Below are 26341 nucleotides of genomic sequence, written 5' to 3'. Positions count from 1 at the left end.
ACATCTGCTAAATATATGTATACGACCAATAACATTTGATTTGAAAGACACTATTTGTGGAATAACCTAAAAGCTGTATGGCTAAAAGAGGCCATGTTGAATAAAACATTTTTTTTTAGAAGAAAGTTTATTGGATAATTATTTTATTTCACAACCCAGCTCCCTTAGTAGAGGTTCTTGTAAGACAGATTGCATGATCAATATACAGTTTTTTGCTATGCACTATGCATTATACATTTCAGGTTGTGAAAATATGAAATCAGTTGATTAGCTTGGCAATAAATTGACTTGAGATAGTAACCAAGTTCTACAACTACTTTGCTGTTGTTACTGACTTATAAACAAGAACATACTGTCACAATATTCAGATTAGATAGCCTAACATAAAAAATATGGCTTTATTGATTATTATAATTGGCATTTTAGCCTAGGAATTTTGATAAACCTGGGAAAATTTATCAAACGCCACAACAGAAAGATATAGCAGTGTGATGATTCGATTAACCTGTCTCCGGCGCCCGGTTACACGTGTTGTACACCGGGTGAAAGTTGATTGCATTCGTTTCGTAACAGGGCTGCCTCCCGGGCGTGAGCCAGGTGCCCCGATCAAAGCCCACGGCGAAATCGGCTCAAAATATGCTGCCTTGTTGACAACATTGCCGAGTGGCGCAGATTACTGATCGATTTGAGAATGGTGCTCCTCACCGTTTTTGCCCGGTCACGTCACGGGCCATAGACCGGTGCCATTCTGCTCAGCATAATAGAATCCGCCCAGTGAAGCTCTTCAAGGGTAAATAATATCATGTTTTTGTAACACTCACGAGAGAAAGCTAGATGGTAGCATTGGCCAACTACAGTTCCCAGAAAATGCTTATCGCTATAAGCATGCACATTGGTTTTTTGATCATCGCAAAGGGGATGATGTCACTGGGACAATCTCTATTGAATTCTCCTCGCGTTCTCTCTCATCTCCTTGCCTCTTTATTAAACCCGATTGGAGGATAAGGTCAGAAGGGCGGGACCTCTTTTTTAAAACCCAATGGCTTTTGAGTAGGAGGCGAGGAGAATGCCTATGCGATTATCCCAAAAATACTGAGTCTACCGGTAGCGCAATATTAAACAGTATATTGTTTGCTGGGAGTACTTGTGGATATCATCAGAAAAATGTGCACCCACACGAGGTAAGAAAGCTTTTGGGGCAGACTTTTGAACGAGTTTCTTGAATACGCTCATCATCCGTGCAGAACCTTCGATAGGCCCCTTAGAAATTCTATTGTGCTGTTTGTCTTGCAGAAAGATGCAGTGACACCGGCTAGAGTGATCCGAGACAACTGCATTTAGGACTCATTTCATTCTGTTGATGTGTAACGTGGTTACATCCTGCGTATTTGTTGTTGCTGTGTTAACTTCTTCTATACTCTTATTTCCCCAACTTGTATACCTAGTGTTCGACGCTCAGGAGAGCCTCTGATCAAGTGTTTATTATCAACAGTTTCGATGTCGTTCGAACCAATTGAGTAGGCTAGCCTACGTGGGTGTTTATCTTACATGAGATGCAAACAGCCAACAAAGCCTGTCAGTAATTTGCAGGTGCTGTTTGCATCTCATGTAAGATAAACACCCACGTAGGCTAGCCTACTCAATTGGTTTAGTAGCTGTAACGAGTTAATTTGATGCTCCATTAGCCGTTACAGGTTAGGTACTGTTTGGCGTAGCAGAGGAGACTGGTACATACCGGTAGTTAGTCCGGGTAGCTATTGGTTAACTATCTGCATCTGCGTTAACTCTGACACGCTGACCAGACTGGACACGCCGCGTGCGCGAGCGTCGTTAATAAATAAGTGTAGAAATCCATGTTATTCAATTATTGCGCCAACGAGCGTCTGCGATGCCAAGGGCTAAAATAGCAGTAATTCCTATTTCTGACGCAGATCGCGCAGCAAGTCCTGCCTCTCCCATCTCCTCATTGGTTTATAGAAGCAGGTACCCACGTGCCATCTCTTCATTTGTTATACCCACGTGGGTGATTGAAAGACGAACTGTTTTGCTGGTAGTCGTGGTAATACTATGAAAGTTTAGATTGATCACCATATAAGTTAAACTATGAAAAAGCTTGGAAGGAGGAGAGATGACTAGAAAAGATTCGGTTGGCCGTTTTATGTGTGGATTAATTTGTCGGAGTAGAGTTCAGGTAAAACAACCTTGTGCAGTTCAGGTAAAATAACAAGTCAATGTTTATATCCCAGGACAAATTAGCTAGCAACAGCAAGCTAGCTAAATAGGACAAATTAGCTAGCAAGTGCAAGCTAACTAGCTAAATTGCCATACATGTTTAATGCTTTTCGACCTGTCCCCAAATTAATGTCATTGGTTCAGAGTTTGTTTTGATATTTTACCCTGCATGTCGTGGTCGTATTTGGTGTCGGGAGACAAAATACATTTATGCACGATGGTGCACTTTACAGCCTTGTTCTAAAATTGATTTCAAATAATAATAATCCTTAGCAATCTACACACAATACCCCGTAATGACAAAGCAGCAAAAAAACAAATACCTTACCTACTAAGTATTTGCTATGGGACTCGAAATTGAGCTCAGCTGCATCCTGTTTCCATTGATCTTCCTTGAGCTGTTTCTACAACTTGATTGGAGTCCACCTGTGGTACATTCAATTGATTGGACATTGACTTGGAAAGGCACACACCTGTCTGTATAAGGTCCCACAGTTGACAATGCATGTCAGAGCAAAAAATCCAGCCATGAGATGAAAGGGATTGTCCGTAGAGCTCTGAGACAGGATTGTGTCGAGGCACAGATCTGGGGAAGGGTACCAACACATGTCTGCAGCATTGAAGGTCCCCAAGAACAATAGCCTCCATTATTCTTAAATTGAAGAAGTTTGGAACCACCAAGACTCTACCTAGAGCTGGCCGTCTGGCCAAACTGAGCAATCGGGGGAGAAGGGCCTTGGTCGGGGAGGTGACCAAGAACCCAATGGTCACTCTGACAGAGTTCCTCTGTGGAGATGGTTGTCCTTCTGGAAGTTTCTCCCATCTCTGCAGCACGCCACCAATCAGGCCTTTATGGTAGAGTGGTGAGACGGGAGCCACTCCTCAGTAAAAGGCATATGACAGCCTGCTTGGAGTTTGCCAAAAGGCACCTAAAGACTATATAGACCATGAGCAACAACATTCTCTGGTCTGATGAAACCAAGATGTAACTCTTTGGCCTGAATGCCAAGCATCACGTCTTGAGGAAACCTGGCACCATCCCTATGGTGATGCATGGGTGGCAGCATCATGCTGTGGGGATATTTTTCAGGGACTGGGAGACTAGTCAGGATTGATGCAAAGATGAACGGAGCAAAGTACAGAGATTCTTGATGAAAACCTGCTCCAGGGCTCTCAGGACTTCCAGACTGGGGTGAAGCTTTGCCTTCCAACAGGACAATGACCATAAGCACACAGCCAAGACAATGCAGGAGTGGCTTCGGGACAAGTCTCTGAATGTCCTTGAGTGGCCCAGACTTGAACCTGTTCGAACATCTCTGGAGAGACCTGAAAATCGCTGTGCAGCGACGCTCCCCATCCAACCGGACAGAGCTTGATAGGATCTGCAGAGAAGAATGGGAGAAACTCTCCAAATGCATGGCCGATTAATTAGGGACGATTTTCAAGTTTTCATAACAATCGGGAAATCGGTATTTCTGGACACCGGTTTGGCCTTTTTTTTTTTTTTTTTTTTTTACACATCTTAAATAAATTAAACTAGGCAAGTCAATTAACCACCTGCCTCTCATTGCACTCCACGAGGAGCCTGCCTGTTACGTGAATGCAGTAAGAAGCCAAGGTAAGTTGCTAGCTAGCATTAAACTTATCTTATAAAAAACAATCATAATCACTAGTTAACTACACATGGTTGATGATATTACTAGTTTATCTAGCATGTTCTGTGTTGCATATGTAACAGTATAACTTTAGTCTGTCCACTCACCCCTACCTGGGCTCAAACCAGGGACCCTCTGCACACAAAGACAAATGACACTCACGAAGCATCGTTACCCATCACTCCACAAAAGCTGCAGCCCTCGCAGGGCAAGGGGAACAGCTACTTCAGGTCTCAGAGCGAGTGACGTCACCGATTGAAATGCTATTAGCACCACCGCTAACTAGCTAGCCATTTCACATCAGTTACACATATAATCGATGCAACGCAGGGGGATGATTTAACAAAAACGCATTTGCGAAAACAGCACAATCGTTGCACGACTGTACCTAACCATAAACATCAATGCTTTTCTTAAAATCAATACACAGAAGTATATATTTTTAAACCTGCATATTTAGTTAAAAGAAATCCAGGTTAGCAGGCAATATTAACCAGGTGAAATTGTGTCATATGTCTTGCGTTCATTGCATGCAGAGTCAGGGTATATGCACCAGTTTGGGTAGCCTGGCTTGTTGCGAAGTAATTTGCCAGAATTTTACGTAATTATGACATAACATTGAAGGTTGTGCAATGTAACAAGAATATTTAGACTTAGATAAAATACCGAACGGTTCCGTATTTCACTGAAATAATAAACGTTTTGTTTTTGAAATGATAGTTCCCGGATTCAACCATATTAATGACCTAAGGCTCGTATTTCTGTGTATTATTATGTTATAATTAAGTCTATGATTTGATAGAGCAGTCTGACTGAGCGGTGGTTGGCAGCAGCAGGCTCGTAAGCATTCATTCAAACAGCACTTTAGTGTGTTTTGCCAGCAGCTCTTCCCTGTGCTTCAAGCATTGAGCTGTTTATGACTTCAAGCCTATCAACTCCCGAGATGAGGCTGGTGTAACCGATGTGAAATGGCTAGCTAGTTAGCGGGGTGCGCGCTAATAGCATTTCAAACGTCAGCTCGCTCTGAGACTTGGAGTAGTTATTCCCCTTGCTCTGCATGGGTAATGCTGCTTTGAGGGTGGCTGTTGTTGTTGTGTTCCTGGTTCGAGCCCAGGTAGGAGCAAGGAGAGCTGGCAAAATGCACAAAAGTGCTGTTTGAATGAAGGCACCAGCAGGCTCATAAGCATATCATCGCTCAGACTGCTCTATCAAATCCTAGACTTAATTATAACATAATAAAACACAGAAATGCGAGCCTTAAGTCATTAATATGGTTGAATCTGGAAACTATCATCTCGAAAACAAGACGTTTATTCTTTCAGTGAAATACTATTATATTATATAGATATTTTATCTAACGTGTGGCATCCATAAGTCTAAATATTCCTGTTACATTTCACCACCTTCAATGTTTTGTCATAATTACGTAAAATTCTGGCAAATTAGTTTGCATTGACCAGGCGGCCCAAACTGTTGCATATACCCTGACTCTGCGTGCAATGAACGCAAGAGAAGTGACACAATTTCACCTGGTTAACTTTGCCTGCTATCCTGGATTTCTTTTAGCTAAATATGCAGGTTTAAAAATATATACTTCTGTGTATTGATTTTAAGAAAGGCATTGGTGTTTATGGTTAGGTACACGTTGGAGCAACGACAGTCCTTTTTCGCGAATGCGCACTGAGCCGATTATATGCAACGCAGGACACGCTAGATGACTACACATGGTTGATATTACTAGTTTAACTAGAGATTATGATTGATGAAGTTTAATGCTAGCTAGCAACTTATCTTGGCTTCTTACTGCATTCGCGTAACAGGCGGGCCCCTCCATGAGGCAGGTGGTTAGAGCATTGGACTAGTTAACCGTAAGGTTGCAAGATTGAATCCCCGAGCTGACAAGGTAAAAATCTGTCGTTCTGCCCCTGAACAAGGCAGTTAACCAACCGTTCCTAGGCCGTCATTGAAAATAAGAATGTGTTCTTAACTGACTTGCCTAGTTAAATAAAGTTTAAATAAAAGGTCCAAAATTACCGATTTCCGATTGTTAATGAACTTGAAATCGGCCATTCCGATTAATCGGTCGTCCTCTACACTGTATGTACATATCTACCTCAATTACCTCGTACCCCTACACATCGACTCGGTACTGATACCCCGTGTATATAGCAAAGTTATCATTACTCATTGTATATTTATTCCTCATGCTATTTTTTTTTTAAAATATGATTTATTTTTCTCTCTCCATTGTTGGGAAGATCCCATAAGTAAGCATTTCATCATTAGTCTACACCTGTAGTTTACAAAGCATGTGACAACATTATTATTTTTTGACCTGTATGAGATGGAACACGGGATATCCCTCAGATTTTATACTAAAGCTGGCAAGTGTATTCCTGTTTGGTGGACAATTTATTAGCAGAGCTGGAGAAAATTATAAGGCAATTTACTCATGTCCGGCACCCTACTGAAAGGTAAGTGATCATCAGCAGCCTTGGATATCTTGGTGTTTATTGTATACATGTATTCAGCTTATTTTTAGATGGTGTGGCGCATTAAACGCAATATGTTTTGCAAGCCATTTCAGTCTTGGTTACATAAGGAAATAGGCCCAGAGGCCCACAGCAGTTTATGAAATCATCTTGGTATCATCAGTGCAATATTTTATTAAGTGCAGTGAAGGTTAGTAGGCTATTATGGCTTCACGGTTAAAAAAACGATCATACATTTTATATTCTGTGGTTTTCAGTGATCTTTCATACCTCTAATGGGCATCAGTGAATGTACTATGTGAGATGTAGATCTGTGGCTTGGCATACACCCCTAAATCACCCATGCATGTCCTGTGTCTCAAGGATTGTGTGTAATGGAGTTCGCTACAGTATGCCTTGGTGTGGATACATATTTCTTCTGAAATATACAAGCCATCTATACACCTCATGACCAAGTCTATGAATCACATGCTAAAAAGTAGTAGACTAGTATATTCTAGGCTTATAGAATGAGCAGTCACTCAGTGACTAGACCCTGGTATTAAACCAACGAAGGTGCAGGGTTCTTTTTTTAGAGTGATGATTATGTAACTTTTCTCTATAGTCTCAAGGTTCTTCTCCTGAGCACAAAGTCATTGCCACCTGTCTCCATTAATTTCTTCTTCTGACAGACAGCTCATTGGAGATGCTCTCAGAAAGGTCAGGCTCCGTAAAGCCCCTGATTCAACTGTTTTGGGTATTTATAACCAATACCCCTTTCTCCTTATCCTGTGTGCGCCTCTGGGCCAGTTGCCATGGCAACTGGCTCGACCTTGGGAAAGTGGGGAGGGAAAAGGGAGCAATGCGGGATGCTCTCTATCTTCCACAGGCTCCATTCCACTCCATTCAACTGCCTGGCCTTGAGTCGTAGGGCTGGATTAGCCGGACAATAGCAGGAAAATCCATCTGCAGTGACTGCCTCGCTTAGTACTGCTTCTGTTCAGAGACTTTGCTCTGTTTGGTTCCCTTGTCATTTATGCAAAAGGATGAGGAACAGTACAAGAAAATTGTGTTTTCATGCCCCGGTTTACATAAGAGTGCAGGTCACGATTTCTGCTCTAACACTGAGGGAGAGCATCTTTGGGAGAATGGGGGCTCTTATTGAAGTTCATCGTGTTGTTGCCACAGGGGATTGCTACCGAGAGATTATTTCAGTAATTTAAAGAGATTGAACTGAGATTTTGTATACTTATAAGGCAGTCGTTTTTAAAGTAGCGCTCAAGAGCCTGAAAGGGTCCCCAAAAATTGTGTACAACGACATCACGTCATTGTTCTCGAGCCCCCATATCGGGTGCACAAAGACAGTAAAAAAAAATACAAAAATAACTGCGGTGTCCATGTTGGGCTCTCTCTGCAACCTCATTGGACAATACTGTGCCGACCTGATACCACCTCCCACTTTAAAATTGCAACCGTATTGGTCATAATTCCACCTGCCAATCGACATTGTCCGTCAGTTCATGTGCAACAGGGGTGTTCTAGTAGTTGCATGCATGATCTCATGAGAATAGTATGGCAAGCGAATGTGATAATGGAAAAGTTATACTTTTATATGTTGGTATAAAAATGTTCTACTCCTTGAAAGTTGTGTATTGATTATAGAATATGCCTCATGATGAATTATGATCGCTGGCAATCAACAGCTGCAGGGTTGCCCATTGGATAATCCCATATCATGGAATATGTGTGAAAGTTTATAAAAACAAGATGCACACATGGGATTATTTGTTTTGGATGGATTGTTGACAACAAAGGTAGAGTTATATTTTCTAGAAAGTGGGTAAAAGTTTGCAGTATACATTTCTCGATCACATAATAGTTGTCACGATTCATGAACGGTATAAATGAATGGACGTGAACCTTATAGTCTATTGTGCAAAACGTTCCTAAATTCTAACAAAATACACCAGCGATACCATTTAGGAGATACAGGTTGTGAGCATAGTGTTTCTACCGAGGTTTAATAAATTAGAAAACATTTGAACTTATGATGCATGGATTTGATCGACGTATTTTCACTGTTATCAAAATAACTAAGGCTAAGGGCATGCAGCCAGGAAAGGCATTCACGACATGACGGGGATGAGCATGCAGACCTGATGCACTAAAGGATACCGGGTTAGAATGTTTCTCTGCTGGGAGAGGACTGTAGATGGTTTATTGCATTATGCATAATGTAATTAAACCATCTACCGTCCTCGCCAAGTCCAAAATGGGAGCTTTTAAAAAATAACGAGAGAATTTGACATTAAATTCATAAATGGATATTTCCAACAATGACTGATAAAACATAGCGGGGGCTACAAAGTGGACTTTCTAATGGCTGCATACTCCAGTCTATCATTGTTGATCCTGGATTGAATGCTGGACTTCACTCCAGTTGAACATGAGAGTAGACACCTAAGTAGTGTGCTTGTTAAAAGCGGAAGACACATTTCAGTTGAATGCAGTCAGTTGAACAACTGAGTGGGTATCCCCCTTGTTTCAGAGTATAAGAGCTTGAACCCATTTCAAGTTAGCCAGAGCAACAATGCTCTCATTTCTCAAAATGTGGATGTTTGGGACATCCACTTTCATAATGTATTGAGACTTTATGAAACAACAGTGATACTCTGACACCAGAGTTGAGAAACCCTGATAAATAGTGGAACATTTCTAAGTGATTTAGCAGCTGGTGTATGGCACTACTACATCTGACTGTACCATACTATGGTGTTTGGTACTACAGCAGTTTCAGAAGACCAACATTGTGCAGGCCCACCATACAGTATGCGATAGGACCCTGTTGGGAATGGAAACAACAATGGGCCTGTGTGGCTGTTTGAATGTCTCTTTCTCTGCACAGTGTGCTTCACTTCGGACAGACAATGGCTTCATTTAGCGTCACTTATCCACTGAGTCCCTGTCTGTCACCAGGGTGCTCCCACCACACCCTGCCCTCGCCCCGTCTCGCCTCGTCCACTTGGGATTGACGGGTCAGACACTGAATTGACCACACCTGACCCTAAGATGGAAGAACACTTTAGGGACATTCGTAAACAAATCAAATTTATAGAATATATTGAAACAATGGTTTTGCCTTGACCAAGACACTTAACCCTACTTTTCTCCAGGGTGCCGTACTACTATGGCTGACCCTGTAAAGCAACACATTTCACTGCACCTATTTTTTTTTTTGCCTGGATGCAAGCATATAAGGAATTTAGCTCATCTAGTACGCTTGGGTCACTGGCAGCTCATGGTTGGGTTTCCCTTTTATATTCTGTGATTGTTGGATGTGGTAGGGTTTGCAAACCGTATCTTATTCCTGTATTGACGTTTCCAGTTTGTCTTAGTGTCCCGCTTTTGAAAGTGGCAGCTCTAGTCTCTAGCTCAGTGCAGATGTTTCCTGTAGTCCATGGCTTCTGGCTGGGATATGTACATCATTGTGATGACTTCGTCGATACACTTTTTAATGAAGCCGGGGATTTATGTGGTAAACTCCTCAATGCAATCAGATGAATCCCGGAACATATTCCAATCTGTGCTAGCAAAACAGTCCTGTAGCTTAGCATCTGCTTCATCCGACCTCTTCAGTATTGAGTGTATAACTGATACTTCCTGTTTTTGAGTTTTTGCTTGTAAGCAGGAATCAGGAGAATAGAATTATGGTCAGATTTACCAAATGGAGGGCGAGCAAGAGCTTTGTATGCGAGGGAGGGAGAGCTTTGTTTACTTCTCTGTGTGTGGGGTAAATGTGATCTATAGTTAGATTTTTTTACAGCTCCAGTTGCACAGGTGACATGCTGGTAAAACTAAGGTAAGAATGATTTCAGTTCCGCTGTATTAAAATGACCGGCCACTAGGAGCGTCACCTCTGGATATGCATTTTCTTGTTTGCCTATGGCCCTATACAGATCATTAGGTGTGATATTAGTGACAGCATCAGTTTGTGGTGGTAAATAGACAGCTATGAAAAATATAGATAAACTATTGTTGTGTGTCACATGCATGTAGTTTTTGTGGCCCCAAGATGGAGACGGGCTAGAATTTTTGGTAAAACTTGCCTATTTGGTTAGTGAACGGTCTTGACCACTGTCAATGTCTGTCAATCGGCACCACACCCATGTTAATGCTGTACATGACATATGAGCCAGTTACTTTTGTATACAGTACAGAACGTGGAGGAAAAGTAGAGTAGTTCTTGTCTTGTTCTCCTTTTTCCATTTTTGTTTCCCTCCGATCACGCTCTGTTCTTCTTTGCAGCTAAAATAGGATTATGCACCAAGCCGGGTGACTGTAATTACCTCTGATCTCTGCCCCGCCTCACCCTCCCTCTCTGCTATTTTCTCCTCCATCTCCCTCATTTTTCTCTTCAATTCCACTGTTTGTTTGCATTCATGTGGAAGTATCATTATTACAAGCTCTGCAGGAGAGCTTAGCTCAACTGAGCTGTTTTATCTGGACTCTCCCAGCAATTTAGGCCTAGATTATATTTGCGTCTTTTCTTTTGCCATTGTTTGAAGCTATCGACGAATATGTCTTGAATTACTGATATAATTTTACCCCTATTAAATGATGCTATGAAAAGATTACCAAAAAAACTTTCTTTTAGAAATGCTGGTATTTGATTTTCTGGGCCGCATGATTTTGCGTCTTTTCTGCAAGTTGGTTGTGCGGTTATTTCCTATTCTAGACCCTCTGATTGGTCCCAGAAACCAATGGGTTGGGCCAGAGCAGAACAAACTTGGGGAAAGTGGCGTTTTGAAAATGTGTCATTGGCATTGATACTCTTGATTGGATCATCTCTAACCAATCTCTGACTTTGTTTTGTACAACACCCCTCGTTTGACTCCCCACAAACGACTTCAATGATGGCAGTCTCCGACTGAAGTATGTAGCGAACGATACATGCAGTGGAAGAATTCGGTTTGAGTCATCAGGCAAATAAGAGATACAGTTCCTTGCAAAAGTATTCAGCCCCCTTTGCATTTTTTCCTATTTTGTTGCATTACAATTTGTCATTTATTTTTGGATTTTTATTTGGATTTCATGCGATGGACATACACAAAATAGTACAAATTGGTGAAGTGAAATAAATTAAAACAAAAGTATTGGGTGCATATGTATTCACCCCTAAATAAGATCTGGTGCAACTAATTACCTTCAGAAGTAACATAATTAGTTAAATAAAGTCTACCTGTGTGCAGTCTGTCACATGATCTCAGTACATATACACCTGTTCTGAAAGGCCCCAGAGTCTGCAACACCACTAAGCAAGGGGCACCACCAAGCAAGTGGCACCATGAAGATCAAGGAGCTCTCCAAACAGGTCAGGGACAAAGTTGTGGAGAAGTAGTACAGATTACAGTTGGGTTATAAAATAAATATCTGAAACTTTGAATATCCCACTGAGCACCGTTAAATCTAGAGGTCGACCGATTAATTGGAAGAAGGTACTCTGGTCAGATGAGACTAAAATGTAGTTTTTTTAACAAGGAAAACGCTATGTCTGGCACAAACCCAACACCTCTCATCACCTCAAGAACACCATCCCCACAGTGAAGCATGGTGGTGGCAGCATCATGCTGTGGGACTGGGAAACTGGTCGGAATGATGGATGGTGCTAAATACAGGGAAATTCTTGAGGGAAACCTGTTTCAGTCTTCCAGAGATTTGGGAGTGGAATGGAGGTTCACCTCCCAATACGACAATGACCGTAAGCATACTGTTAAAGAATCACTCAAGTGGTTTAAGACCAGACCTCAATCCAATTGAGAATATGTGGTATGACTTAAAGATTGCTGTACACCAGCGGAACCCATCCACCTTGAAGGAGCTGGAGCAGTTTTGCAAAAATGCCAGTGGCTCGATGTGCCACGCTTATAGAGACATACCCCAAGAGACTTGCAGCTGTAATTGCTGCAAAAGGTGGCTCTACAAAGTATTGAGGGAGGGGGAATAGTTATGCACGCTCAAAATCTATTTTAATTCCAGGTTGTAAGGCAACAAAATAGGAAAAATGCCAAGAGGGTGAATGCTTTTGCAAGCCACTGTAGCCTTAGAAGCATTTTTCCAGATGAGCCTTTACTTTGAGTAAAATGTCTGCTGCTTGGTAGAGTTGTATTGTTTTTGTCTTTTCCTCTTGAGGCCCCTTCACCTTTCTCATTCTCTATGGGCCGATGGGTCAGTCACCTTACTCCCAAGTCCTGAATAGAGGGAGATCTTAATTTATGGGAGTTGCCGTGCTCAAACTCCTGGTTATGGGGGACCTTGTATTGTGTCCAAAAGAGCGCTTCTCAAGTCTTGGCTGCTGTTTGGTGTTAATTAGCACCCTAAGGACCCAACCCACTGTTTTGCGCATTAGCTTGCAATTTCAATAACCTTGTGGAGGATGTGGACACTCCAAGTTCAAATGGGGCTTTTCCTAACTTCCATGGAGGCAGAGATTCTTCAATGGCCCCCTTCTTTCAAACTGAGCCTCACCAGATGTTCAAATTCATCTCTGTGAAATTCTTTCTCGCCTGACGCGATCAAATAAATGCCTGACTGGTTCTGAATCTGAGTTTTTGGCGTTGATGGAGCAGTTCGGATTTTGAAATTCCTGAAAATGGGAGTAGGCCTGGGTACTTTGGAATGCCTTCCATAAATTTGCTCAGAATTCTACAACTCCTGATGTGGTAAATAATTGCAGTCTCTCCCTCGAACCTTTGTAAACAAACTTATTGAATATCATTAACATATTACGGCAATTTCACAGTAACTGAATTGTGTCCAATCAGATTTTTCACTTAAATGTATACCAAACAAAAAACATTGATTTCAAAGTTTATCAAACCATACTGAAATATGCACAAGTACTACTTTTAACCATTTACAGTGAACATTAAAACAAACAAAAAAACATTTACTGGAAGAACTGTACAGATGTAACATTTGGTGACAGAATTTCAGTAAAATCTCTTTTTTTTATATGACCACATTTTTCCTAAATATCTGCCCCAAATTAAGTTTCAAAGATTGGGGTGACACCTTGACTTAAAAAACAAACATGTTATTGAACTACATTAAATGAAGTGGATTCATAAGCCCAGTAACAGTATTGTAGTAATGGAATTCTATCATTTGTATAATCTCTACTTCACAGAAGTGCATTATGGATATTAATGTTATTCTCTTTATGGTGATGTATCCTAACTGGGTGCACAAAGGCATACCTATGCAATATCCTCCTTTGTATATTTGGGTATTCTATAACTAATTGGTAGGTCTACCTTTACTTGTTACTTCTGTGAAATTGTATTACCCTTACTAGGGAGAGAAATGTGAAAATATGTTGAATTTACACAAGGCAAATATTTTTTCCAAATGAAATGCGTGTTTATTTGTTGGCAGGGGGCTATACTTTCTATTTCTAATACTTTTTCTGCTGTTATTTTCTAAGACCCCTTTTTCATCTGTTTGACCAGAAATCAAAGCCTTTGCTTATTCCTAATATTTAGGATGCCATCATTTATACAAGATGTAGACTCCTAATATTTGACACCAGATTTGACATGCTCCTATGAAGTTGGTGCTCAAGGGTCCTTTTACATGGAAATGACAGTTAGTCTTGGAAGACTAGCCCTTGGTGGGCTCAAAGAGATCCTAATAAACGAACAAACAAACATTTAGAATTTTGGACAGCGAATGTAAGACAATTCAACCAGTTCGAATCCCAAAATACTTCACCAATCTGTGTGGATAGAGCAGGCAAAATAGTTGTTTACATGCGTGATGGACAAACAAGTGTAGCCTATGGTGAAAGATGTAACTGAAATTTTAAGGGTGGGGAGAGAGCGAGAGTGTTGATGAGCAGGCTTGACGTGCTCGCATCTTATGACATGAATTAGGTCCACAGAATTATACCTAGGATGAGTGGCTTCAATGAAGGAACTTTGAATGTCTTTTGCGCTAACGGCGTGAGCTAGCAAGGTAACAAGCTTGTGTGTGCAGAGTGGCATCTTATCTTATCTTTTTTGTAGTTTATGCTTCGGAGGTAGCCTAAACACGCACACACATCTGCAAAGATTTTCAGCTTGCAGGCAGAAGCTGGAATACGTTGTGCTTTTTGTGGGACTAGAAAAAAAATGCCTTGATCGTAAAATAAAGTTATTAAGCGGTTTCCATGCTTTTTAATATAACAGTTCTGTTATTGAACAGTATGGATCACTTTCGTTCCTGGTTCTGTTATTTGCTAAAAATATTTTTGGTTCTGTTTCCTGAATCATTTCCAACCCTTGATAGAATTAGTGTTATTTTTGATACTTCTGTCAAATGTCTCACAAATCAAGCCTGTCCATCACTGTAGCCGACCCCTTGTCATAGTGCACACTTACTCATTGCTAGCCTGAGTCTGAGCTGCATCATGTTTGCTCCCCACTCCGTTTTAGGTATGTTGAAACTGTTAACTACTGTTTGCAAAACAGTGTCCGGAAAGACTACAACACTTTATAATGGAAGATTGTGATCAGCTTTTTGGTTTTGATTGTATTTTTTATTTTTTTAACATATTAAAAGTTTTTTTTAATAGAAATTCCAACCACAAAATAGTGAACATTCAATTGCCAAAACAGAAAATATTCCATTTTCTCTGTCAGGTCCACAGTGGGTAGACATCAATAGAAAAATTGGAAATGACTCTGAAATGATACAATTTATATTACTTATTTTTATTAAATTACTTTATCATCTGATCTCTGCTCAGGCAAAGGCAGCCAATACACAAGTATATGTTTTTAAACCTGCATATTTAGCTAAAAGAAATCAAAGTTAGCAGGCAATATTAAACTAGGGAAATTGTGTCACTTCTCTTGCGTTCATTAAATGCAGAGTCAGGGTATATGCAACAGTTTGGGCAGCCTGGCTCGTTGCGAACTAATTTGCCAGAATTTTACGTTATGACATAACATTGAAGGTTGTGCAATGTAACAGGAATATTTAGATTTATGGATGCCACTCGTTAGATAATACGGAATGGTTCCGTATTTCACTAAAAGAATAAACGTTTTGTTTTCTAAATGATAGTTTCCGGATTTGACCATATTAATGACCAACGGCTGGTATTTCTGTGTTTGTTATATTATAATTAAGTCTATGATTTGATTGAAAAGTCTGACTGAGCGGTGGTAGGCGGTAGCAGGCTCGTAAGCATTCATTCAAACTTTACTGCGTTTGCCAGCAGCTCTTAGCAACTCTTGCTTCACAGCACTGTTTATGACTTCAAACCTATCAACTCCCGAGGTTAGGCTGGCAATACTAAAGTGTCTATAAGAACATCGAATAGTCAAAAGGTATTTGAAATACAAATGGTAGAGAAATAGTCGATGCGTCATAATTCCTATAATAATAATAATTCAGCCGGTTAGTTGGTATCGGCTATTTTTGGTCCTCCAATAACCGGTATTGGCGTTGAAAAATCATAATCGGTCGACCTCTACTTTCAAGTGATATCCTCTGGGTCCACATTGTACATTTTGTTGTATATGTCTGTTACCCAAAATAAATTCAATTCAATACTGTGTACTAATTTAGAACATACTGTTTAGTAAAAACGAATACACTAAGCAACAAATATCAGCATGCGAGGCTCATCCTACTGAGAATGCTTCATCTTATGCTCAATTCTGTTGATTCCACCTTTGTTAATTTTGGTACAGCGCGTCCCGTCAGCTGATTATCAGCTATTGTCAAACACACATGAGTCTCGAAAGACGATTCTCTTCCTCAAAAGTGTGCAGTTAAACTAGATGAAAAGCCAAAATGACATCCTGGCATTTAAAGCATACAAAATGTTTGAAATTTCACATACAGTACCTTAACTTAGTAGCTACCCAAAATAGCTACTATTTAGAACGGTATTGGGACTCCACCATTGTCCTCATTCAGTTATAGAAGCTCACTCAGGCTCAACAACATATCAGAACAAGAGTTTGTTGTCTGCAAGGTAGGTCACCATTTGCTTGACAGCAGTGCAAAGCAGGTAATGCTCCTCCAAACAGTTACAGATAATCCCCTGCTGACAACGGTCTGCTCGCCTCAACCCATTCCCTGACCTGCTGGTTTCTAAGGAAACACTCGTCAGACTGGATGACTGCTGCCCTCATCGAGAGCACGTGTCAATTGTTGGTTCTTCTCTAAATAACATGACAAAAAACAAACGGAGTAAAGGCTAAATGCCCTCAGACTAGTTGTAGGAAAGGCTAGGAAGCCTAACGATCTGATAATCTAAGAAGTAGTATTAAATATCGCTGACGCAGCCCAGATTAACTGCTGCATCGAACATTGTCAACTGAAAGTTCTGGCACCATGAAAGGATCTCTTTCCATGTGATCCCAGTGTAACCTGAATACAGTCTAAATTCCATAGCATCCTACCCAAGGCCTTCTGCAGACAGCCAATATCTGCACTCCATCCTTTAGCTACAATTGTGTGACCTGGAGACAGTCTTAGAACAGGGACATCCTAGTTATGAAATGCATACACCAAGCCCCTTATCACCCCCATGGTCTTGTCACGGTTTCACTGGAGCCAGCTGACCCCCACCACCACCACTCTTTGTCTGCGCCGGGTGTTAGTGGTGCACGCCCTCTCCTCATCGCCAGGGCTCTGCCAGCTGTTCATTTGTGAATTATTTGTTCATTATCATGGTAATCTAGGCCTTGGTGCCGCTTCTGGCTTCTCTCTGGCTTCTCTGACAGAGCAACTGTCGCTTGGGGACAAAGTGACACTTAAATCAGGCCATCGTGTGACAGACTGCAGTGGAGAGGGAGTTGCTGCAACCCTCTTAAAAAGGGGAATTTCAATGAAAAATATTTGTTTGCACTTATAACCCTACAATTGAATGGTGTCAATAGCGCTACATTGCTAGACTGCATTGTTTCCAAATCTGCATATTTGAGCACTCCACAGGGATGCCCGATTCAAGTCAAATCTTTCTCTTGATTAAATACAATTCTTTATAAAAGGCAGAGTCAGAGATAAAAGATGTCACACATTTAACCCTTTAGAAAGTAGGCTACAGTCCATAAAGTATTTTTGATTAATTGTGAAACTGCTTAACTACATTCCTGGGACGTGGCGTATATTAAAGCCGCTTAACATTTTAAAAAGACTACCAAACTATTTTCCCTATTCAAAGAACTAAAACAGTCTGATATTTGTATGTGTTTTTGCAGGTCCTTGAAGCTCCTCCACTGAAGTGAAACCAGAGCGGGTGGCATAGTTACACCAGAACTAGAACATTCTGTGCCTTTGACTCAAGGACACATCTCAGAATTTCAGTGGCCCAAAAAACCATTACATAGGTCACCCATTTCTGCATTGCCAGTATATTTATAGTAGTATAAAGTAAAGCTACAAGGGTTATTTCTCTTGGGAATATGTGAAGACTTTTGGGTGTGTTATTTGCGTTTTAACCAAGAAAGTGCATTACTAACATTAAAAAGCAGAAGAGTTGCAAGTTCAAACCCCCGAGCTGACAAGGTACAAATCTGTCGTTCTGCTGCCGAACAGGCAGTTGACCCACTGTTCCTAGGCCATCATTGAAAATAAGAATTTGTTCTTAACTGACTTGCCTGGTTAAATAAAGGTTAAATAAAATAAACATACATGACAGAACAGTGCCACTGACAGAAAACAAATTGCAGGTAAACAACAGAGCAACTCTAGATAATAATTAAGAAAATACCACAAGCACATCCTGAACTGGAGACAAGTTGAGCAAACTATATTGTTTTCAGGGTTATTGTAAGACATGACCGAGTACATACAGTATCTTTATGCTGGTGCTGAATACCCAGGAATAGGGAATGGACAAAAACAACAAATGCTGAGCAAATGAATATCCCTTCATTTTCTATTTCACCATAAGAGTAAGTGGTAGACAGAAGATTTATGAGTGTTCAAACCTGCTGCCATGTTGCTCCCTTTACGCCGAAGACACATGAAATCTAGTGCTTTCCCGACAGAGCAAAGTTTTCAAATATTAAAGGGCTTCTTTTCCAGCATCCAGTCCTTGCACCAACTAGTGGAATAGTGTAAATTTCAGGGCCCTGGATAGCAGCAGGGTTCAGGACAAGCCAAGGCAATCTGTTGCTGTTGAAGCACTTTTGGTAATTGGATGATGCTTCCTGTCTCGTCATTTTTCTGAAAATGGCTGAGGAACCCAATGACTATCAAACCAGACATATGGTGAAGATATCACCTGTTTCAAATGTGGGGGGAAAGCCTTTTTTAACAAGGAAGGGCTTTTTGGAATCCAGGGGGAACCAATGGCCCCATGACCCTTATACTCTCTGTCCTCTTAACCCAAAGAGGCTGCTTTCTTGTTTTGAAGGTTACTCTCTGCACACGTAGTTCCCCGTGTCAGATGTTGCTCAGTCGCAAAACAATGACGAACAAGACAATGCCTTGTCACAGGTAACGAAAGAAAGGTGAACAAACAAAGTAGAAAAAAAGCATGGTGGCAAAACACGAGACATCTCTTGCTGTTGAGAGAGGGGGTGATCTTACGATGGGAAAATGTAATGATAAAAGGAATCTGAAGGCCACTCCAAATTTCTTGTTAGCAAACTGTAGTTTTGGCAAGTCTGTTGTGCATGATACAAGTAATTTTTGCAACAATTGTTAACGGACAGATTATTTAATTTAGAATCCACTGTATCACAATTCCAGTGGTCAGAAGTTTACATACACTAACTTGACTGTGCATTTAAACAGCTTAGAAAATTATGTCATGGCTTTAGAAGCTTCTGATTTGAGTCAATTGGAGGTAAACCTGTGGAAGTATTTCAAGTCCTACATTCAAACTCAGTGCCTCTTTGCTTGACATCATGAGAAAATCTAAATAAATCAGCCAAGACTTCAGAAAAACAATTGTAGACCTCCACAAGTCTGGTTCATCCTTGGGAGCAATTTCCAAATGCCTTAAGGTACCACGTTCACCTGTATAAACAATAGTACGCAAGTATTAACACCATGGGACCATGCAGTTGTCATACCGCTCAGGAAGGAGATGCATTCTGTCTCCTAAAGATGAATGTACTTTGGTGCGAAAAGTGCAAATTAATCCCAGAACAATAGCAAAGGACCTTGTGAAGATGCTGGAGGAAACGGGTATAAAAGTATCTATATCCACAGTATAACAAGTCCTATATTGACATAACCTGAAAGGCCGCTCAGGAAGCCACTGCTCCAAAACCGTCATAGAAAAGCCAGACTATGGATTGTAACAGAGATCGTACTTTTTGGAGAAATGTTCTCTGGTCTGATGAAACAAAATTAGATATGTTTGGCCATAATGACCATCTTTATGTTTGGAGAAAAGGGGGGGGGGGGCTTATAAGCCGAAGCACGGGGATGGCAGCATCATGTTGTGGGGGTGCTTTGCTGCAAGGAGGACTGGTGCACTTCACAAAATAGATGGCGTCATGAGGATGGTAAATTATGTGGATATATTGAAGCAACATCTCAAGACATCAGTCAGGAAGTTAAAGCTTGGTCGCAAATGGGTCTTCCAAATGAACAATGACCCCAAGCATATTTTCAAAGTTATGGCAAAATGGTTTAAGGACAAGTCAAGGTATTGGAGTGGCCATCACAAAGCCCTGACCTCAATCCTATAGAAAATTTGTGGGCAGAACTGAAAAAGTGTGTGCGAGCAGAGAAGCCTACAAACCTGACTCAGTTATACCAGCTCTGTCAAAATTCACCCAACTTATTGTGGGAAGCTTGTGGAAGGCTACCCGAATGCTACCAAGTACTAATTGAGCTTATGTAAACTTCTGACCCACTGGGAATGTGATGAAAGAAGTAAAAGCTGAAATAAATCATTCTCTCTATTATTATTCTAACATTTCACATTCTTAAAATAAAGTGGTGATCCTAACTGACCTAAGACAGGGCAGTTTTAATAGGATTAAATGTCAGGAATTGTGAAAAACTGAGTTTAAATGTATTTGGCTAAGGTGTATGTAAACTTCTGACTTCAAATGAAAATGCAACATGTAAAGTGTTGGTCCCATGTTTCATGAGCTGAAATCAAAGATCCTAGAAATGTTCCATATGCACAAAAACATATTTCTCTCAGATTTTGTGGACGAATCTGTTTACTTCCCTGTTAGTGAGCATTTCTTCTTTGCCAAAGTGTCTGAACTCTCTACGGACAGTGGCTCTGGACTGGATCTGATCTGACCTTTGAACTATTTGTTTATGTCTGACTGTTATTTTCATGTTTGAACTTGTTGCATATCAAGAAGCTGATTAAACAGCATGATCATTACACAGTTGCACCTTATGCTGGGGGCAGTAAAAGGCCACTATAAAATGTGCAGTTTTGTCACACAACACAATGCTACAGATGTGTCAAGTGCAATTGGCAAGCTGACTGCAGAAATGTCCACCAGAGCTGTTGTCAAAGAATTGAATGTTAATTTCTCTACCACAAGTTGTCTCCAATGTCGTTGCAGAGAATTTGGTAATATGTCCAACTGACCTCACAACCGCAGACCACGTGTAACCACGCAAGCCCAGGACCTCAACGTCCGGCTTCTTCACCTGCAGGATTGTTTGAAAACAGCCACCCGGACAGCTGATGATAGGAAAGGTTTACACAACTGAAGAATTATGGCATCATAACTGACTTCAGTGGGCAAATGCTCACCTTCAATGGCATCTGGCACGCTGGAGAAGTGTGCTATTTACGGATGAATCGTTCTTATTCTGAGAAATAAGCATCTTCTCATCAGGTAGGCCACTTGATTTCAATAATCTTAAAGTGAACAGGCTGTTGTTCAAACAGTTGGAGACTGACGGGAGGGTGTATTCATAACAGTTAACTGTTCTACCTTGTTAGCAAGCACATACTGTATCTATAATGGACAGACTTTAAATATAAAGTTTAGCCCGCTACTCACTGGCTTGTGCTTATTTATTTATCCTTAGTGGATGTGCATTGTTCTGGTTAAATGTGTAATGTTTCCTCCCGAGTGGCGCAGTGGTCTAAGGCAGTGGTCACAGTGCTAGCTGCGCCACTAGAGATCCTGGTTCGAGTCCAGACTCTGTCGTAGCCGGCTGCGACCGGGAGACACATGGGGCGGCGCACAATTGGCCAAGTGTTGTTCGGGTTAGGGGAGGGTTTGGCCGGCAGGGATGTACTTGTTTACATGCACTCTGAATTGGTGTGGCTGGCTTCCGGATTAAACGAGCATTGTGTCAAGAAGCAGCGTCATGTTTCTGAGGACACACAGCTCTCGACCTTCGCTTCTCCTGAGTCTGTACGGGAGTTGCAGTGTTGAGAGGACTGTAACTACCAATTTGGATACCATGAAATTGGGGAGAAAAGAGGTGTAAAAAATATATATATATTTTTTATATATATACAATTTTAATAAAAATAATAATGACCGACTTGAAAGCCAGATCAGTGATTATTGCAAAAAGCAGGTTAAACTATACTGATAATATAATTTAAATTATTATTGGATCTTATGGTTGTGGAAGGGTTCTATTTAGCCTAGGTATAATTTCACATGCAGAGTTTTGACCTTTAAAATTGTGCAACAAAGCTTATTTAGAGAACTTAAATATATATATTGTCACAACCATGCGACGTTGTCACGTTCTGACCTTTCCTTTGTTTTGTCTTAGTATGGTCAGGGCGTGAGTTGGGGTGGGCAGTCTGTTTGTGTTTCTATGTTTTTTTCTATTTCTGTGTTTGGCCTGATATGGTTCTCAATCAGAGGCAGCTGTCTATCGTTGTCCCTGATTGAGAACCATATTTAGGTAGCCTGGGTTTCACTATTGGTTTGTGGGTGTTTTGTTTCCTGTGTCAGTGTTTGTGCCACACGGGACTGTTTCGGTTCGTTTATATTCACGTTTTTGTATTTCATAGTGTTCAGTCTTTTCTATTAAAACATGGACACTTACCTCGCTGTGTATTGGTCCGATCCTTGCTACACCTCTTCAGACGAAGAGGAGGAAATCTGCCGTTTCAGATGCATTTGTTTTGGGACATGTGCTCTCACCACTCTGTGTGTAAGGATAGAGGACTCACTCAGAGAGTAATGCTACCAGAGTTTCTTTACAATTGGGGTGTCACCGCAAGGCCATCTACTAGTGTTGTCATGATTCCAGAATTTTGACATCGATACCAGGCATTTTAGCCAAACTCACCAAATGGCACTTGGTCCAGACAGAAACTCAGCTACTGCTCTGTTCAATAGTTGGGCATCTTTTGAGTTTCGAGTAGCAAACTACATAATTGTGTTACTTTATTTGAATGGTAAATCAAGATGGCGCCTAGGCCTATCCACAATACAGGTGAATGCATATTCAATAGGAGTGCATCCATTAGGTTAATGCTAGTTTTGGCTGATTTCGTGGGGCTACAGATAACAAAAAAATCTATTTCCCGTTCCATTTTAGACTTATTTTATGATACTGATCAACAACTGCAGAGAAGTAGCTTCTTTTTATAGAAAATATGCGCTCTCTCTTTAACCAGTAATGACATCATTAATGAGGCATTCAGTTTGCTGAGGCAATAGATAATCTTTGGGAGAAACATGAGAAGTTCATTTTGGTGGTGTTCAGCTTTGAAATCAGCATATTTTACATTATGGTTTGCATATTAAATCACAAATAAAGTACTAGGGTAGTGAAGTGATGTTAGCTTTAGCTGTCAGCTAGCAAGGAAAGTTAACTTACAAAGCTGGAAGCTAGCAGTGTCGTCTTCCATTGGTGCTGAGCAATTAACCGACATATCGTTTTTTGGGAGTGTTATTAAACTACTAATTGACCGATGTCGGTCCATTTTGTGAGCCCAACGCACTGTTTCAAAAGAGAGAAATCATTCATGATATAAATCCTGTGAAGAACTATGGGGGATGCTGGGCTGAAGTGAGTTTTAATTAAGCAAATAGTTAACCTAGTTCAGAGCAAGAACATGGTAATGAACTACAATGACAAATCCATTTTGCCTGTATTTTCCGGCTCTGTCTGAGATGGATCTACTTTTACGCCTGCTATGTTAGACACACACACACACCACATGAGAGAGGAATGTAGACAACTAGGAGAGGGAGACAGTTTGTGAAAGTATGCCTTATCTACTTTTAAGAACTAGTAAAATGATTGTCAGACAGCTCTGCAGCATGCTTAGCCAGGCTAGCCTAGCTAAGTAGGATGACTAAAGACAATATCCTACAGTATGGGGAGAGCAGAGAACATTGTCTGGTTGTTTGATTTTAAGAAAGGTGTTGATGTTTATGGTTAGGTACACATTGGTGCCATGACAGTGCTTTTTTTCGCGAATGCGTTTGTTAAATCACCCAATTGGCGAAGTAGGCTGTGATTCAATGATAAATTAACAGGCACCGCATCGATTATATTTAACGCAGGACAAGCTAGATAAACTAGTAATATCATCAACCATGTGTAGTTAACTAGTGATTATGTTAAAATTGATTTTTTTTTTTTATAAGATCCGTTTAATGCTAGCTAGCACCTTACTTTGGCTCCTTGCTTCACTCGCATAACAGGTAGTCAGCCTGGTCAGTCCAAAGCAGAGTCTCCAATCAATTAAAATGGGCAATATGGGTGAGTGCAAAATAATGTGGAATTCTTGTCTGTTTCTAACTGCAAAAACATGATCGGTGTCCTAGAAAATAAGCCGATTCCAGATTTATGAGAACTTGAAATGCTGGTCTTCCTAATCTCAATGGGCCAATGAAAAGAAAAGATTTAGATGGGCAAAAGAACACAGACACCACAAGCCAAAGTTTCATACTATTTTTCAGACCTAGAGAACTGACACTGGCCAGTCGAACCCACAAATGCTCATGCTCCATATACTCAACTGTCGAAAGAAACTGTTTTGCCTCTTTCTATTCTGATTGGGATAGGATTGGTTTGGGGGATCCGTCTATGGCTTGCCTTTTAAACTTCTGTTTTAATCATTGTTGGGAAGAAGTCTAGTCCAAAGCAGATGTTGGGTACTATATTTAATATTATATGAATCCAATCAATTAAAATGAGCAATATGGGTGCAATCAATCAACTAAAACAAAGAAATTATAGTTAAACAAAATAATGATACTGGAATTCTTGTCTGTTTCTAACTGCAAAAACTATTTCAGAACAATCTCAGATGGTGGGTGTCAAGGCATGCTAGAATGACCTGATAAGCAGCTTGATTAAATAGTACCTGCAAAACACCAGTCTCAACGTCAACAGTGAAGAGGCGACTCCGTGATGCTGGCTGTATCAGGTATGCCCTTTGCCATGGTATATTGGCCATATACCACACCTGCTCGGCCTTATTGCTTAAAAATATCTCTCAGGATATGCATAGGCCTAAATTCCCATTAATTCTTAATTGAGATCTGGCTGAGGATCAAGTACATGTTATGATAGTCTCTTTGTCTGCCCTCTCTCATTCTCTCCACGAATCAGCAATGGTTGCTTGAGCTCTTCATTGCATTGAGGCACATCTGGGGGGGATCAACAAGTTAGGCCCTAAACCAGAACTGTTAACCCCCAAATTCCATAAATCCAGTGCAAGCACGTTCCCCAACAGCTGCAGCCCTTTGCCTTGCTCTTTCCTTTCTCCCATTAAAAGTTTGGAATTCCTTAATGCACAACACGACACAACACATCAAGCAAAGCTCCCATGGAAGGACGTCTCTTTTGAAACATAATGTGCGAACCAGACAGGCACTAAGTATGTTTTGTGTGGTTGATGTACCTTGCCAGCTTAGAATTGGTTCATTGATTTGATTTTGATTTCATCCTTTATTTAGCCAGGTAAGTCATTGAGAACAAATTCAGTAACAACCTTATTAATTATTTAGATTAAGCGGTTCAACTGGAAAGTATTTCACGTCCCTATATCAGATAGCAGAATTCAGATTTTGCCAAGGCTGTCCTCTGAGTTGGCGAGGACAATCAGGAAAGCATAAAACCTTTTGAGGTAGCCACCAATGCAAATAGACCGAGATCCTCTGAAAGTTAAACACACAAGCTCCCTCCCCTCTCTTCTACTCATATTTCCCACTCTCAATCACTCCCTCTTTCTCATTCTCACTTTATCTTTCTTTTGAAGTTCAAAAGACAGCTGCATGGAATAAAATGCTATTTTGACCACGAACAGGAGGAGCAGTTGCTTTTCTCTCCTTTTTATTTTGGATCCCAGATTTAAAAAGCAGTGCTCCCTGCCTTGGCGAGATAGCGGACCTTTTTTTTCACAGCTCCAGTTGTTCAGTGGCATTCAGGGTAGATTACAGGACACAATGCGTGGCAAGGCCCCTCGTGGGGTGTCCGGAGTGATGCCAGGCGGCAATTACAAGGCCTTTCCACCCCTCTTAGCGCAACCCTCTCTACGCCAAGCTTTTAATTTGTGATCACGATAGTCCCAAATTAGGGGGGCTGCATTGATGGAATTTGTGGGTACGGCCCATCCCTGAATTCACCACTCCTTTTGGTTTGGAATGGGACAACTGGGCTTTTATGTAGAACCCCCACACATGATGCACACCCCCACATAGTTTAGTGGTTAGGTGCACTTGGTTCAGAGGCAGGGCATATATCAGGCTTTACTCAATGGAACTTTACCCCCCTCCCGGATCGTTAGTTGCCCCTCACACTGCAGAGCAGAAGCCCGGAGAGAGTCGGGGCTGCTCTCCATGGAACCGGACCTGTGTGTTATTCCAGCTGCAGTCGGCCCTTTTCAGAGGCGGCATCCCAGAACAAGATAACTCCTTGTGTTATCCATTGGTTCAACACATGCCCTTTGCTTTAGGTACATCAGTTACATAAATATATTGCTACTAGCACAACTAGAATGGTGATGAACAAAGGAAAACAATGTAGGCTGCTTGAGTCAATTACATGTCAGTTCCAATAGAA

At 40.9% G+C, this 26341-nt stretch overlaps 1 protein-coding gene across 3 annotated transcripts in view; it reads left to right on the top strand.

Annotated features, from left to right (window-relative positions):
* The first annotated feature begins 1067 nt into the window (after positions 1–1067).
* LOC135505867 (disheveled-associated activator of morphogenesis 1-like) overlaps positions 1068–26341 on the top strand; it is a 122051-nt gene continuing 96777 nt past the window's right edge. For all 3 annotated transcript variants that reach the window (XM_064925067.1, XM_064925064.1, XM_064925068.1), the window contains exon 1: positions 1068–1181. The gene's annotated coding sequence lies outside the window, so the exon portion shown is untranslated. The remainder of the gene's footprint in view (positions 1182–26341) is intronic.

This window comes from Oncorhynchus masou, chromosome 19 (genome assembly GCF_036934945.1).
Source record: "Oncorhynchus masou masou isolate Uvic2021 chromosome 19, UVic_Omas_1.1, whole genome shotgun sequence".
Classification (NCBI taxonomy): domain Eukaryota; kingdom Metazoa; phylum Chordata; class Actinopteri; order Salmoniformes; family Salmonidae; genus Oncorhynchus; species Oncorhynchus masou.
Note: the sequence above shows the minus strand (reverse complement) of the source record. Positions and strands in the feature narration are given on the sequence as shown.